Raw genomic sequence first — 17,473 nt, 5'->3', positions numbered from 1 at the left:
CACTGTGAAGTGAAGCTGTGACTGAGACCAGAGTGTGACTGGTCAGCTCCAGGTTTTGTTACCATGTTGAGTTCAGGTTATTTGTGCAGTCGTGCTTCTGCTGCATCCCAGCTTCTGAGAGCTGAACTGCTTCCATGACTTCTGTGTGCTGCTTTAAGAAAAAAACAGAGAGAACTAGAAATCCATCTGTCCTGTTTTGTGGCATTGCATTTAAAGGCCACACGGGGCTGAGACCCTTAGCTTAGCTTTACTTTGCTTTATAGACTGGTAGAGCAGTGAACTGTCAGGCCCTTACATGGTGGCCCTGTTTAGTTTTCTCTTCTCTCTGTCGTGTGTGCTGTGCAAGATCTAGCTTTGCTTGGATCCCGCACAGTGCCCTTCCTGTGTCCAACTCCTGCTCGCTTGTGAGCAGTCAGCACAATTTATTTGCTGTGGAATATAACCTGTCAGCAGAATTTTCTCCTTCCTCATGGAAGGGCTGAATCCAACACAGTGCTGCCACTGTACTGTGCATTATAAACTCCTCCAAGCAGGGATTTGCACTTGCAAAGCATCTTCCTCTGTCCCTCTCTAGTGGCCAGCACACAAGCAGAGATGTATGAATTTCCATCACCAAACAGTTTTGCAGAGCAGTTGGGCTTGCTGTCAAGTGCTGTGGTTGTCCCTTGATGTTAATCATCCAGGGTGGAATATCAAGTCGTGGCTCCAAAGGAACAGAGCCTCTGCACTGCCTCTGAAGGCAGCCCAGCTCCAGCACTTCACACCACACATGGTGTGTGCCAGCCTTTATCTGGCATCTTCAGCTCTAATAGGAACATACGCTTGGCTAAATTAGGAAGGAATATTTTTGTGCTTTAGTGTAAGCATACTAACAATTCCAGTTTATTTTAAGGATGTGTCTTAAAAGCATTAAAAGTGGCATAAAAGAATAATATATGTAATTTACCACGGTGGAGACTGTCAAGTGTTGTCATGCTACTGGCATTGTATTTAATACCCAGGCTGCCAAGAGGCATCGCTAATAGAATTTGCATTAATATACACAGCTTCTTTAAAAATTAATTACCCAAAGTAGAGCATCATGTACCGAGACTCCAAACAGGAGAGAAACATTGAAGCCGCACTGAAATAAGCAGTCTCAGAGCTCCTTGGGAAGCCAAGGGCGGCTGGAAACATTGCCCCAGCCCTACTCCTGCCCAGCACATCACGATGGGGATGCAGACACAAACTGACAGCAGGAAGCATTGCCATGGAAAATTCTGAAGGAAATCATAGATTTGGACTGGGCCCCGAGGCTGCTGTGCTGCTGCTGAAGGCTGCTGTGCTGCTGCTGAAGGCTGCTGCTGTTGCAGCTGCAAAGAAATGCAAGGAACCTGTTAAGTCACAAAAAGGAAATGTGATCTTTCCCAATGTCTCCTCAGAGGCAGGGAGGTGCCAGCGCCTCTCAGCACGTGTGGGTCACACGTTTGTGTGCTGAGGGAGGTTTGCATGGGTCAGAATGCCTGGCAGCACCAGTGAGGAAATGTGTGCTAACCCTCGTCAGCCCCTCTATTTTCCTTTTCTCCCATCAGCCTGCAAATGCAATGGCAGACTGGGATGCTGTTCACTTGGCTGTAATAAATTAGCAGCAGCCATTCGGTCTCCAGCCCCTCCAGTTTCTTCATGCGCTGGAAATGGCTGGAGATGCATTTTTGCTGCTTTACATGGAACAGAAAAAACAAATGTTACTGGTCACACGTATTGATAGCTTAGTCAGAAGCTGAACAAAGTTAATGGTATTTGTGAAAACACTTGGGCAGCTGTGGCCTTCTCTTCTTTTGTACTTTAGCTTTGCTGGGTTGTAAGTCTGAGCTCTGGTGTGGCCACAAGGGATCTGACCTCACTGACCATGGACATCCTTTATATCAGCTGAGTGAGGGGCCGCAGGCCCAGGAATGTGGATTGTGCCTGAGCCAGGCAGAGTTTCTTTCTCTCCAGTGAGTTTTTCACGTTGCTGAGCTCTTCACAGCTTTTCTGCCAAGAACTTCCCACAAGTGTAGGTACTTTCCTTCATTACTACCTGTAAGTGAATGTTCTGTGTCCAGCTCTGTTAAAATTGTGAATGATTTCCAGCCTTCTCGTGTACTGTCACCTTGAAGGTGTTTCTGAGCTCTGGCCCTGCTGGCTGTGAGTGGAGGCAGTGCCATTGTTTCTGCTGCAGTCCCAAGCCTCGCTGTCCAGTTTCAGGGTTTGTTACTCAGCAGTGGAAGCTCTCTCTGGGCTGGAATTTGGAAAGTGGGCATTCCGGCTGGGAGCAGTTACAGAACATCCAATGCAGCTATTCCCTGTTATACTCATGGCAGAGCAAGGGAAATGAATGGCTTTAGTGGCGGCTGGGCTGGTTTTGGTGAGTTATTGGAAGTTAGATGCTGTTCAAGCAGTGCAGCAGTTCTGCTCTTGCTGCAGCTTCTGTCCCCTCAGCATCTCCATCTGCCCGAGGCACATGCAAAGGAGCTCAGGTGCAGAGACTGCTGCAAGTCTTGGTGGTCAGGCTAAAATACAACCGAAGCCCTTAAAAGGGGCAACTTCCAAGACAAATTTTTCAGTTTCTCTGAATCCAGCCCTGGTCAGTACTTGTATGGCTCCTTGGCTCTCCGTGGATGGAGAGGAAGGCCAGGTTTAGTCTCTAAGAGATGCTTTTTGATTTAAAGGAGGCTGTTACAGTGAGAACTGAGATGTTTAATGAGTGCCTGTTGTTCTGATTCATCATTTCAGAGCAGTGTTTGGTGGTCTGGGTTACCTTCCCTCTCCCATCCCCAGGAAATCATGTTATTAATGACAAATGCTCAGGCTGCTGCTGGTGTCTGAGGGTTCACTGCACGGAGCAGGCTCCGGGGACAGGAGGACCCCCTCGGGAAGGCTGAGGGGGTGGTTGGCAATGAGAAAGAACCTACACTCTGTTCTGCAGCAAAATGAGACACGAATGCTTCCACACCAGACGGGAACTCCCAGGGCTCCTTTGCTGACCGGTGTGCTGAGGGGCAGCAGGGGAAGGCAGAGCTGGGGGTGGGGGTGCATGTGTTTGTCAAGGGAACCATTGCTTTCCACCCAATGTAGGATGAACTGGGACATGATTAGAAGCCCTCAAAAATGAGGGATATTGGAGATGGGTTGAGCTGGACTCCATCTCTCAAAGACAGGCTGAAAGCTCTGGAGTGGGTCCAAGGAGTGAAATGGGTCAAGAAGCTCTAAATCTAGGAAGTCTTTGTACATCAGAATGAAAATAGGTGTTGTGGGTGTACCCTGGCTACACCCTGGGTTCCAGCAAGGTATTTTCCCTTTCTTTCTCTGCCCACACTGGTGGGAATGCCGTTCTGGTGACTGCCCCGAGGGCCTCCCCCTGCCGTGCTGCTTCACCACCACCCCTGCAGCCCTTCTCCTGCAGCCAGCACTCCAGGGCACAAGAGCATGGAGAAGGGATTGCTCTCTGCTCCAACGCTGGGAACTGGGGACACTATCAGAGTCTGAGGCTGCTGCTCCCAGGTCTTGGTGGGAGAAGTCCCCTGGTTCAGACGGTCCTGAGCTTCTTCCAGGGCTGAAACTCCAGAGAGTGCAGATACAGTGCTGGCAACAGCAGGCAGTCCCTGCCCTAGAGGAGGATGGAGCTGTCGAGATCTGCAGACAGAGGATTTCAGAGGACTGCAGTGAGACAGGCAGCTGAAAACATTCAGCTACATTGTAAGGGGTGAAAGAGACTGCTGAGGCATTGGGGAGGGCGGGTGCTTTCTGTGTCACAGGGAGCTGTCTGTGTCTCAGGACAGGCTGCACAGCCTCAGCTGCTCCCGGGAGCCACCGGGGACGAGCCGTGCCGTGGGAAGCGCTCTGCGTGCGGAGCAGAATTCCGTGCTAGCAGGAAGGGGATTTGGCTTGCTGTGCCTTGCTGCCTTGGATTTCCCCAGAAACAAGTGAATCCCACAGGCACTCCTTTCTTGCTTTCCTCCTGAAGTTTGATTATTTGAAGGGATTCAGGAATTGCGTCGTTGAGGAGAAGGTTCCTAGGGAAGGCAGCTTCTGCTGCCTGGTGCTGCATCCTGAGACTGAGTCAGGAGCACCCTGGGAAAAACTGATCTGATGCTCAGTGCCTGCAGCTCCATGGTAGCCTACAGGGGTTTAAATCATCGCAGGGCCTGGAGCAACAGCAAAACAGGGTAGCAGAAGACTGGGGATGTAGCTAGTGAGGGCAAAATTGTTGCTTTTCCTCACTGTTACCAGCAGCATCATTTCAGCCTCAGATTATTCCTGCATGCAGCTCCAATGCTCAGCCAAGCTGTGGGACAGACCTGGCTCCCTGACAGCAAGGAAGTGTGAATGCACAGCAGCCATCACCCTGTTTCTGGAGCAAAGCTGATGTTCCCAAGGAAATCCCTGCTCTGGGCTGGTGAGGGCCCATGCCTCAGGGCTCTTCCAGCATGTCAGGGATTTGGCAGCAGGAAAGTGGTGAGGTTGATGGAGCGAGGGTGCACCCCCAAATTGTAACCTGGTCCTGTTTTGTTAAGCACAAAATGGTGGTTGAATATTTTTTAATATATATTAATGACAAGATGGAGTTTGAGTATTTTTATTTTTATCCTTCTCTTATTTTCCCCTCCAGCTCTTTCTAATGCTCTGCTGCTCCTCAGCCAGTCAGCTGGGGGGGCTGTGTGACCCTGGCTGTCCCAGACCCTCCTGTCCTCAGGACATGGCTTTGCAGCTGGGACTAAATCCACGTGCTAGCCAAAACCCCAGCAACACTTTCCTTTGAATCAGTGTCTCCGGGGGAGCCTCCTCCAATCTAACTTTGGTACTGTAAATGCTAGAGATATTTACCTTCTCTTTCAGGGGAGGGAGAGCTTTGGTCTTCCAGCATGATATTTAATTCCTTGGCTGGGCTCAGCCCTTCTAGGCTCTGGGTTGGCAGCCAGGGGGGCAGGAGAGCTGTGCTGGGTTTCTGCTTGTTCCCTCCGAGGTGTGTGAGGTATCACCCTCACAAGCAGATGGCTTTGGAGGAGTCTGTCTCCAAGGAGCTCTGCTGGCTCTGGCTGTGGCAGAAGTCACAGTGCAGAAATCTCAGCAGCAGCATCACCCTGCACATGTTATCCTCACTCACCACAGTTTCCTCCCTCCAGAAAGGCCTCTCTGATTGCTGCTCGCAGCACAGGAAAGAAAGGGTCACCACGACATGTGGGTTTCATGAGCATGGAGTTTGAATTGACATGCATCGGCCCAGAGGCTCTGGTGGCTGCTTGTAGGGTGATGCTCCATAGCTCTCGTGGTCCCAGGCAGTCAAGGATTGTCCCAGGTGAGGGCAGGGCCAGAGGAAAGGCATCTCCACGTTTCTCATGTTCTTTTAAAAATGATCATCAGAATGTTTCCATTTTCAACAGTAACACATTTTCAGAGGCTACTAAACAACACCTGGATCTCTGGAAACTAAATACAACTTTTTATCCAAACCCAGGTATCTCTAGATACTCTCCCCTTTTCTGGTTTACCATTAGAAATCTAGAATGCTTGGAGCAGAAACTAAAAACACCCCCAGGTTTTTAATTGGTTGAAAAGGCTATTTGCCTGCTTTGAAGGGTTAATTTTCACTATTATTTAGAACTGGTTGCCGAAAGCAAAGCTCTAAGTTTAGGTTTGGCCTGGCCACACAACGTTGTCAACTGATCTTTGGTCAGCCTGGCACCACAGGCCAGATCACCCTTCCCTGTGTGGCGATGGAAGGTGGGTGAGGACACACTGCGGCAGGTGGTGAGACATTCAGGGATGCTGCCAGCTTTCTCATCCTCTCCTGCTCCCTGGAAATGACTCCTGAAGCTAATGGCTGAGGGGAGAAGGGCTCCAGGGCGAGGCTGAGTGCTGCAGACACCACCCCGGGTGATTTACCCGCTCCTGCAGGGAGCCCCTGGCACTGCCAGCAGTGAGTCAGGTTTCCTGCTCCTTAAATTTAGACTCGTCAGCCCTCACTCCTCTCTGCAGCTTTGTGAAGCATATTGGGATCCAAGGTAGTTACAAAACAATGTCAAAGGTGTTAAAACGATTACCATAAAAATACATCTGTTTTCTGCAGTAATGCCTTGGGATGCTCTTGGAAGCTAGAAGGGTGGCACGCTGTGTCTCCTGTGGACTTGGAGAAGTCTGCTAAAATGGTAGGATTTTCTTTCCTTTTCAAATCATTATTGTAGGCAGTTATAAAAAAAGCCAATTTTATATTCCATGTGATGAGATATTGATCTAACTTCTAAATCCCTCTAACCTGATTTAGGCCTTAAGAACTATTGAAAAATATTAATTTTTTTTAATTTAAATATCTTAAGCTTAACATCTCTAGCGCAGCCTAAGTCTTTCCCTGAGAAATTCAAATAGCTCAGCCTGTAGGGATCATTCAACCCTACCAAAGGCTTTAACATATGTTTGTATGTAAATATAGTTTACATATATATAAGCTTTTACACGTATATGTAAATGTAGATGATGCATATGGCGGTTTGCAGCCAATCTTGAGAAGGGATTTTCTCAGTACCTTTTCATGGTATGTGGTTGGGCAAGCAGAGCCTGATCCAACCCAGGCAGTTTGGAGATGTCTGCTATCCTTGTCATCCTTGGGATCACACCTTGCCTAAAGGGAGGTGAAGCTCAGGCATACGGGGGTGGTGGCAGAGGCGCACCTTGCCCTGTGGTAGCATTCACCTCACTGCACGTGCTGGAGAGGGTGTCCGAGTGGGAGAGTGGGGATCCGGGGCTCTGGAAACTGCTCATGGCACATACCCTTCCACTGCAAGGGAGGGTTGCAATCTCCAGCTAAACCTACTGTGCTCTCATGGCTTGCCAAGTTCTGCCACCCCACTCCAGCCTGGCACCAGCACCGTGCTGGCCGCAGGGGTGACTTCAGCTCCCAGAGCTGTGTCCTCGTCCTCTCGTGCTGGGCACAAAGCGGAGACAAATCCTGGCAACTGCAGCAAGTGAGAGCAGGAGGGGCCAAATCTAACCAGCCTGAATGGAGCTGGTCTGGTCCTGCAGATCACAGAGCTTTGGGAGCCACCACCCCTTCCATGGGGGGAGTCTTGAGCTTCCTTGGAAGCAGGAAGCCATGATCATTTCACTCTGTGCTGATGTTTTGGCCTTGGAGCACTGTGCTCCCTCATGTCTGCAGAGCATGGTCAAACCCAGAGCTGGCAAAGAAGAGCTGCGGGTCAGAGCGGCACCTTACACCAGCTGTGATGGGTGGTTTTGCTGCTCCCTGTGCCTTGTGGCGCTGTAAGGATCAGAGCTCCTAATCTCCCCAAGGAAATGCTGTATGTGGTGTTTGGCTTTTCAGAAATACAGCCTGGTGGCAATTGTCAAACCTGCTTCCTCCCGTGTGCCAGCAGCCCCTGCTAAACGTGCGTAGGCTGGTGTTGACACGCGCTCCAGGCACGTCCTGCTGCTCTGATCCACAGCTGTGAACCCAACGCACGAAGTGACCCCAGTCAGTCACACACCTGGAGTATTTCAAGGGCTGGAACTACCAGGGTGCTCTCAGCTGGCTCACAGTGCCATTTGCATTTTGGCAGCGCAAGTGCAGATTTTAATCCTGCCAGCAAGAAATCTTTGTGGGTGCCCTGGATGCATTCAGAAGTACAAGTTTCCTCGAGGCATTCCTGGTTGCAACAGTGAGATAATAAGCGATTGCTTTTTGAAAGTCACAAGGCTCTGGCTGACTTGTCTTTTCCCATGGAAAAATATTAGGATACATGATCTGGGTATGTGGTTGTCGCAATGGAGAAGCTCTCGACAGAAATAGAGAATCCTCCTGAGGACTTTTGCTCTCTGGCAGCTGAAAATTTATCTGCTGAGCTCCCTTTTGGGTAACTGAAGGAGACTGTGTGAGCAATGGGAATTCAAAACCGTGCCCAAGGACTGCGCTGAGCGCTTCCTCCAGTGCAGGAATACTGCCTGTTTTAGTGAAGGGAGGGCCAAAAAAAGAAGATAACTGTGGAGAGGGGGGGCAGATGCAAGAGGGAGAAGCACATGGAGCTGGAAATGATGGAGCAGAAACACCACTTAGAGCAGAGGAGGAAAGCAGCGTGGTGCCCATCCGGGAAGGGGCAGCCAGGATGAGGTGCAGGCTTGGAGAGATGCAGCAAAGAGGTGAAACAAGGCAGGCCACACAGATTTCAGTTGTTGTGATGAGGCAGAGGGCATGGGGGATAAAGCAAAGCCAAAAGAAGGATGACAGCAGGTAGCGGAAGCTGAGAGACTGTTTTCCAGCAAAATTGACAGCAGGGGAGAGGCCACTGTGCTTTTGCTATCCGGCTACACTAGAAATTCAGAAAGAGATCCTCATGGATACAATTTAACAGCCTTTTGGTTGACCTGAAATCTCCGGATTATTCATAGGCATCTTGAAATGCTGGGGCTGAGGTGTGCCAGGTTGGTTTTGTTAAAACACTCCCACTCCTTGCACTGTCTTCACATCTGTGATTATCTATGGGTAAAAATAATTCAGCACAAATACAGTTTGTGTCTGTCTTTAAGAAATCAAAGTTGTTGTGGTGCCCGGGGCTGTGACAGAGAGCGTTAGAGAGGCGCAGGCAGAAAGCTGCTGCTGTAGGGAGGCAAAAAGATCCGGAGGTCAATAGAGCAAGCAGCTCCAGCCTCACAGCTGCCCCGGCCCCTGCGCACCGGGCTGGCGGGCAATGAGGTGTGCTGCCGCCGGCCCTGTGGCACGTTAATTAGCGCAGCGGCTAATTAACGAGGAGGAGGAGCGCGGCTGGGGCGGCGATGGGCTCGCTGCGAGCGCCGGGCGCTGCCGCAGTACGGGACGGCAGCGCGGGGCTGCGGGGCTCCCTCGCTGCGCACACGGCGGCCGGGAAGCGCTCCCCGAGCGCCGGCACAGCGCAGCCGGCCGAGCTCTGCGGCAGCGAGCGCTCGGGAGGAGCCCGCAGCAGCCCACTGCTCTCACCCGCTGCTCAATAGGCGTTGGGTAAAATGGATGCTCCTCGGGCAGCGTGTGCAGCTGAACTTCGGTTACGCTGGCCACTAGCCGGGAGACATTAAATGTCTCGTGCTGGTTTATTAAAGAGGACCTTTCATTACCTTATTAAGGACTGGCCACCTTCTCCAAGTAAGTGAAAATCCAAATCTGTCAGTGCAGTTCAGGACGCTTATTTGCATCCTGAACAGCAAAGGGCCCAGAGGTGCTGTGGAGAGGCTCCAATGGCCACAGCCTCCCCTCATGGCAAAGGCGTTTTCATGTCTCTTGTCTGCAGACGCTGTCTGTCCAGTGTGGCTTTTCGAATGGGATTTGGAGTAAAACAAAAGTGTTTGAATGAAAATCTGACTTGTGGGTCTAGAATGGAGTACTGGCCTCCTGCTTGGTTTTGATTTCAAAGCAATGGTAGGGTAGGATGATCTGTTTGGGGGCGGCTTGCTGTCTCTGCTAGGATTAGGAACTGGAAAAATCCTGCAGCATTGCCTTCAACCTACCCGGTTTAATTCAGATATGGGGGACCAGGGAGGCAAAGCACAGGCAGCACTCAACCTGACTTTGTGCTGTTTCATTGTGGACCACACACTGGCAGCTCAGCTGCTTGAAGGGAGACTTGGTTTTGTGACTGTGGCTAAATGACAACTGCATAAACAAAGCAGAAGCGCTGCTGAATGATTTGATGTTGATGTGGGCTTCCTGAGACCTTCCCCTTCAGTGACTCAGGCTCTTGGTCCCTCGTGTGCTCAGACACATCCACACTCAAAGGATGATCAGGCAGTCTGTTTCTGCCACACTGGCTAGCTTTTTAATTTTTTAAAATTATTCGTTGTTAGTCCCACTGAGCCAAACAGTATAGATTTGACTGAAGGAAAATTGCTTCCAAATAATGCAGCCTAGGACAGTCTGGGAGGCAGAAGGTGCATTTACCTGCTATTAACCCACCTCCTCACCTGCACTGAAACACCATGACCCGGACAAGGAATCTCCCTTTGCCCTGCAGCACAGTTGTTTAAAATGACTCATTATGGATTAAAATATGCATCAGCTCAGAGGAACCGTCCACTGCATCACCCATCACTTCCCTGGGACTGCAGAGCAGGACAGCACAGGGCAGCAGAGCTCACAAGGGGTGTTGAACTGGCCAAGACAGAGAAAGCAGCAGGACTGATGAGGAGTAACCCACTTTAGGATCTACATTCACCGTTTACTTTTCACAGGGCTTATCAGAGAAAGCTGTTTCACCCTCGTAAGCATCACATGAGTTAAACATGACCCTGATGGTAGCGGTTTATGCTTGCTGCAAGCACCCCGTCCAAGGGGGTAATACAAAAAGAAAGAAACAAGGTTAGATCCAAGCTCTAATTTGGACTGTAAGTCCCCTGGTGACCATGGTGAGCATGGCTCTCTGAGGGCCAGGATCCTCCTGCACAAACACCACGGCCAGGAGGTACCGGAGGGCCGCTGTGAGCTCACCGTAATAGCGGCAGGAGCCACCGAGTCTGTGAAGCAAAATCAATGGAGCAGGATCGAAAAGCTGTACTAAATAACTCCTCAATAATCATAAATCTTGTTACCAACAGCTCTCATGCTGCTTTACGGGGAGAAGATGCTCTCGCTTTGCAGAGGTGGAAATTCAAGCCTCGAGGAAGGGAGCGCTCGTTCCTAGAGATGCAGCGGAGAAACAAGGGGCTGGATTTCTGAGTCGGTGTGTTATCCACAGGGCTGCATTGCCTCCCTACCGTGACCAAGTGAGGTGGCACGGGAATAGCCTGCTGGCAATTTTCAGCTCTCTGGCAGGTGCTTTAGGGAAGCATTTCCCTCTGGGCCCTGCGGAGCAGCACTGAGCCATGGAGATTGTCCAGGAGGATGCTGAGAGGCAGCGGAGGCCAGGCTTGAAGCAGATCTGCCTCTTCAGCCGGGCGCCTGCCTAATGGGGTTTTTTCTCTCCTCTCAACCGGTCTCAGCACATGCAGCAGAGGCAGAGCAGTCTGTGTGTGGTTTAACAATCTGTTTTGCAGCAGGTGATGGGAACAGCGGAGCTCGGGAGAAAATGAAGCCTGTTGGAATATGCAGCAGTCTGGGTCCATCCCTGCTCGCTTGCCACAGCGTTTATCTCTGCAGAAAGGCAGCTTTTGTCTTAACTAATTTGGAAATTGCATCCAGCAGGGATTAGAGAATAATCCCCCCCTGGGTTTTTCCCCAGAGCTCTGCACAGGGTCTGGGCAAGACCCTGTGAGAGGTAGCCCCTTCCCTGAGTTGCTGATGGAAAATAGATGCCTGATCTAAATGTGGGGACGTAAGCAGCAGTAGATAGGGCAGGGCTAAGTTTCTCAGAACAGCTCCTGATGCAGAGCGAAATTCAAGGGTCTTTAACCCTCATCCTACTTTTTTTTTTTTTTTATCAATACTGAAGTCTGTAAATTGATTAAACTAGTATTTACCTGATGTGAGGTAATAAGGATGAATTAACCTCTCAGTGAATTCCCCGTGGTGTTATTAGACAAGAAATCCTTCGCCGAGTGACTTTAGGGTTTGTGCTGGGGACAAAGAAGAATCCAACCATCTGTGCGTACGCTGGGGTTTTAATGAGGCCGAGAGTGAGGTTTTGCCGCAAAAGACCGAGGCTTTGGCTCCTCGGGAGGGCTCTCTGCGCCTCGGCAGCGCCTCACCAGAGGGCAGCAGAGATCGGAGCAAAGCTGCTGCGGGAGCCTGCGGCCAGAGGCGGGGAGAAGCCCCCCTCCTGTAAGCGACGGCGAGCAGCCTGCGCTGCTGCTGCGGCTCCCCGGCAGCCGGGCCCGGCCCTCACCGCTGCTGCGAGCAGAGCTCGGTCCTTGCGGCTGTGCCCTGCGCCAGGACCTGTCCCCTGTCAGCCGCCCGACACGCGGAAAATGTAGCGGACAAATATCCGCAAGGAAGGCGAAAAGCAGCTCGGATTGACAGCTGTGCCCCGAGTGCTGCTCCGGGCTGGGAAGAAAATAGGGCGTGCAAAATGCTGGGTGCCTCTTGCTCAGCCGAGCCAAAAGCCTCGTGGAGGGGTCTTTCCCCTGACAGTGATTTTTGCTCATGGCATGTGGGCAAACCGCCCTTTTGCCCCCTGTGCCGTCGCCACCGCTGTGCCCCAGCCCCCAGGAGCAGGCCTCAAACACGGGGGATGTCCTGACAAAGTAATACAGCTTTACGGATGGGGGAGCCTCCCCAAAACAGGATTGTTAGCCATCCAATTATTTGTGTTGTATTGCATTCATTAGCATTAAATAATTATTTAACTTGATGTTATAAGAAGTTCCAGTGGAACATCTGCCTTCCTTTGGAGTGAACCCCTCACTGAAACAAAGCTGCCTGCTGAGGACTTGCAGGTAGATACTTGGCATATATTTGAAGGATTAAATAGCCTAAAATATCCACCAGGCTGCTGACTGCTTTGGCACTGTGTCTCGCCTGTTTGGATGTGACTTTCAATTGAGCCTTTCACTTGTGCTATAATTTTTTTGGCTTAGTTTATTGCTTCCAGGCAAATTTCTGAATGTTGTCAGGACCCTGGGCAGAGAACCCAGTGAAACGGTACTGATGTCTCAGCTGCTGTAGTCTAAGCCTTTTGGAATCAGAAGGCATTTTTTTACTACTAAAGAAAGGAGAATGGTCTTTTTGCATTGCTGTGCCATGATGGTGTTTGCCAGGGTGCCATCTTCCTTCTCCTTCTTCCATGCTCCTCGGAGGCCTTTGCAGTGCCCCTGATCAGGAGAAGGGAGGTGCAGGGAGGGAACGGGCAGCCCTTCAAAGCACAGAGGAGAGGCAGGAGATGAGGTGTGCTACTAAAGCTTGACCTGCCCAGCTGTTGGTTTTTATTCTAGTGCCCCTTTAACACAAGATTCCCGAGTAGGTGTTGGGTCGGGAGCTCCATACCTGAACTGGACTCAGGACCTCTCTCCCACAGTTTCTTGCTGCAGCTGAGTTTGAGACTGAAAATGTCAGTGGCTGAGGATAAACCAAAGACAGGGTTGTGGAGAGTCTCTCAGGCATGTTGTACATGGTACCAAGCCAGGCCCCCAGGCACAGAGTGGCAGATAAACGAACTGGGAGATGTGGGGGGATTGAACGGTGTTCATGACAGCTCAGAAAACTCTTCTGAAGGTTCAGGCAGGATTTGAAATCTAGGAGTCTAGCAAGGATCTTGCTTTACCCTGCTCCCAGCACATGTGCAATGGCTCCCCAAGGCTCCCCAGTTAGCAGCAGGACCAAAGCAAAAAGAGCTCCTCAGTGGCGATTTGCACCAAAGCCACTCTTCTGTCTCGGTTTGGAGAGATGCAGCCTCTCCCAAGCTCCTGGGACTGCTGCAAGCACTCCCTGTAAACAGGCAGCAGTTAACATTCAGCCGTGCAGCCCAGGCGTTCGGTGGTGATGGGTCAGACCTGTCATGAGCAATTGTTTGTCTTCCCTGACTGGATAAGCATGCAAATAGAGTCAAGGAAACACAACTGCCCAAAGCCCACAGATCTGCTGTTATTCACTCTAGTAAAAACTATTGATGGTAAGTCTCAAAAGTCTGTTAGAACAGAGATATTAAGCATGAAGGGGTTTGATTTTGGTTTTTTGTTTGTTTCCTTATTTTTTTGGTTTTTGTTTTATCTCAAACCTGACAGAAAATGGTCAGTTTTAAAGTTTTGATTATATACCTCATGAAAATTTTATTTTAAATGGCCATATTTCAGCATTTTTCAGATCCTGCTGGGTCTGCTGAAGGGTCCCATTAAAATTGGTTTTTGTAAGCAGAGCAACACACATCTCTGAAATTCATTTTCACCGAATATTTTTACATTCAGGTAAAGCTTCCTCCCACACTGAAAGCACACTGCACAAGGCTGGCCCCAGCAAACTCATTTACAAAAAGATGCAAAACAGTGTTTCAAATGCGGACGGTGCCTGTCAGTGCACACAGGTTTGACTGCCAGAGGTGGATGTTCCTTGTTTACTGATAAATTCAAATCTGTTCACCCAGGAAAGCTTTAAAGCTCTCAGAGCCACACGGTGACAAGGAGAAAGCACTGAATGCTCGGGCTGGGAGGGGACGCCCCCAGCTGCTGGCAATTCACAGGCAGCTCGAGGCAGCTGGGAGGGGGCCCTGCACCTTCGCCAGTGTAAAGGCACACCTGGCTGGGACAGGGTGAATGGGGGAAGAACAGGGCCAAGAGCTCCAGCAAGCTGCCAGGGGAGTGCTGCCAGGAGGAACCAGCCATTGTCAACGGGGGCTGAAAGGCAAAGGGGATTAAAGTCATGATGAAATGATTCTTTAGTTATTTCTTTTAAGTAATGGTTAGATTTGATTTGTTTTTTTCCTCTGTAGGAGATGCCAGCTCACTGTGGCCCATCAGATAACAATTGCTGACAGCCATCCAGAATTAATAGGCAATTTGAAGCTACTTCTGGCTCTTGTGAACGTTTCTGTTGGTCCTGTGTAACGGCTGCACAGCTCAACAGCAATTCCCTATGATGTGCCAGGCTTCTTCTGGCATCCTGAGTCACCAGCTAGGAGCTGCATTGCACAAAACTAACAGGCTCCTGTTTCTAGACTGTTTTCTGTGTTTCTACAGCTCCCCTGCCTCTGGGGGTCCCTGGGCTCTGTTTCTCCTGGAAGCAGCATGTCGCTGGCTGTAGCTGTTGTAGCAGCTCCAGAGTGTTTGATTTCCTTCAATCCCTGTGCCACAGGAGAAGAGCTCTTGGGTTGTACAGGCACTGCTGCTGGTAGGAGAGGATTTATTCACCCATCCTTCTGTAATACCACATGCAGCAAATACTCTGCCACTTTATTCTGTTTATTTCCCCTGCCTTTTTCCAGGAGGTCTCCATGGCCTGTAATGCCAACACACCATGATTTAGCCTTGCCCCAGTCAAGCTCATTTTGGGAGCAGGAAGTGAAGCCCTTACTCAGGGATGAGGGAATGCTCCTTCCTCCAGCCCATTTAAGTCAATACAATTCCTCTTACTGAAAGTCCTCCCTGATTTGGTATTATAAATGAGGTGTTCCTTGGAGCTATGGCAAGAGATTTGTGGCAGTAGTAATGCTAAACTTAATTTCCTGGGATTCAGTTCCAAACAATTGATAAAGCTGGGTTATTCAGGAGCCATTCAAAAGTCCTAAGCTGTAAATGTATTTATTAGCTCCACTGTGCTTACAGCAGCCCAGGAATTCCACTTTGTGGAATTTTATCTGTTTCCCACTAGCATTTGAGCACAGATTACTGGGACTAGAACAATATTTGTGTTGCAAATTGCCTTTCAGAAAGACCCAACTGAATGGTAAATGTGTTGAAAATGGGGAGGGAAAAGCAGGTTCTGGTATTTCAGTCATAAATACATATTTAGTAAAATATATGATAAATTGGGAAAAATGCACGTTCTGGATGTAGGACGACTGTAAGATTAATCTGAGGACAGAGGTGAGAAGAATTTCTATCACATAAATGTTATTTTGTGCCTTTTACTGGAGCTGTTGTGGCACCAAAGCGATGAATCGATGTCCTGTTTGCTAGCACGAGGCGACTGTGCTCACATCTTCCTCCTTGAACAGCCATAGCAGAGGCAGGCTGGGGAAACTCCAGGGAGGCTTAGGGACGCCTTGGGAACAAGGAACCGCACAAAGGGACTCACTGTGCATGTTTGTGTTTGGGGAGATGTGTGAGGGCTGCCTGGGTGGGCATGGGTGGAACAGGGAGTTAGGTGTGCACGAGTCCAGCAGGACATGAAGCACTCTGAGGTAGCAAGAGCAGCCAGCCCGGGGTACTTCTGTTAGATTGGAACAACCCTCAGAGGCTTCACAAGTGTTTGAACTTCAAAGGCAAATCCCAAAGTGTGGCTAAGGTTAGATGACAGCCCGCCTGTGAAGCAGCACTAGCATACAACTCCTCTGGCCTTAGGTTGTGTACATGTGCAGAGTTCATCTTTCCTTCCTTTTTTTTTGTTGCTGCTCTCTGTCTGCTTAACTTTTCTGCACTTGTTTCCCCCTTCTTATTTATTTTTTGCTTGTGTAACCCATCTCAAGAGACTGAGTCAGTAGTAATCTGTTTGAACTCCTACCTGCAAATTTCCTCGTTCTCGGTACATTTTCTGGCACACAACTGATTCAGCTTCCCAGAAGATCTGCCACTTGGGAGAGCAGAGCTTTCTATTACCAAGGTCTCTCTGTCTGACTATCCCTTGGCCCCCCTTTAAAACCATCCACCGAATGATCACTCAGCTTTTCCATAACCAGTCCACTAGCAGTTTCTTTCCCCCTCACAGCTTACTTCCAGCTCTTTGTTCAACACCCTTATTTCTGGGGATGTCTGTTCTGGAGCCTCATCCTTTGACTCTCCTTGTGACACCTGCTCTCACATCCCTAAACTCTCCCTGTGCTGCTGTCATTGCTTCACACCAGAGACTCTCCTACTCCACTTCTGATGTACAAGGGGAGTGTCCAAGTACATCCTCACTGCCACCCTTAGGACAGTCTTGAAAGATTCATCCTGACTCAGCCAAGCCCCTCTGTTTGCTCCACTTGTGCCTCTGGGCCACTGGCATCTGAATGAATTGACCAGTCATGCAAAAACATTTTCTGAGCACTGGGTTTTCTGACTGAGTGGTAGATATCAAAATGCCAGTTGAGTCAGCCCTTGTCCTTTCTTTGTGTGGAGCAACATGTGAAGACTGGGAGAGTCTGCAGCCCGTTCTGGCTGGGATGAGAAGGCACGAGGATGATGATGCCCATAAGGATTTCCTAGGGGAACAGAGGATGGTCCCCCCTCAGTACTTGCCCTGCCAAACAACTTTTTCAGGGGCTACTCACCGGCATGGATACATGATCCAAACTGATACAGGAGATGGCCCCTGCTGCTGGCCAGGTTTGATTTTCCCCATGCATCCAGGTTCTCTTCCACTTGCTCCCAGTGGCCCTGATGACCGCAGTAGAAAATGCAGTAGAAAATGCTCAATGCAGCAGGAGCTCCCCAGTGAGGAAGAACGCTCTTGCAGAGAGGAGGCCTGAGGAGCTGGCTCTAACAGCAGAGAACTCTCCCAGCTCCAGTCTCCATGTCAGAGCTCTGCCAGAAGCACCAGCCTTCTTCTGCAGCTGATGTACTGTGCACTGGTCAAGTCTGCCTGGCCCAGGCATCCTCAGGGACAGCAGCAGGCACAGGGCACAAGCTGCTGGGCACAAGTGCCAGGGAGCCACGAGATGCTGTGTGCTCTCTGCCAGCACAGGAGCTGCCCTGGCAGTGCCAGTTCCAGCTGTCAGGAAGAGCTCACTCATCACACTGGAACACATCCTCCAGAGACACTAGGGAACATCCCTCCCTGGAGACACTCATGAACTGCCTGGACACAATCCTGTGCTGTGTGCTCTGGGATCACCCTGCTGGAGCAGAGAGGTGGCACCAGATGACCCACTGTGGTCCCTTCCAACCCGAGCCATTCTGGGATTCTGTAACAAGTGGGCTACCTTGTCACAAAAGG

This window comes from Motacilla alba, chromosome 3 (assembly GCF_015832195.1).
Source record: "Motacilla alba alba isolate MOTALB_02 chromosome 3, Motacilla_alba_V1.0_pri, whole genome shotgun sequence".
Classification (NCBI taxonomy): Eukaryota; Metazoa; Chordata; class Aves; order Passeriformes; family Motacillidae; genus Motacilla; species Motacilla alba.
The sequence above is the reverse complement of the archived record's forward strand: the minus strand, read 5'-3'. Positions refer to the sequence as shown.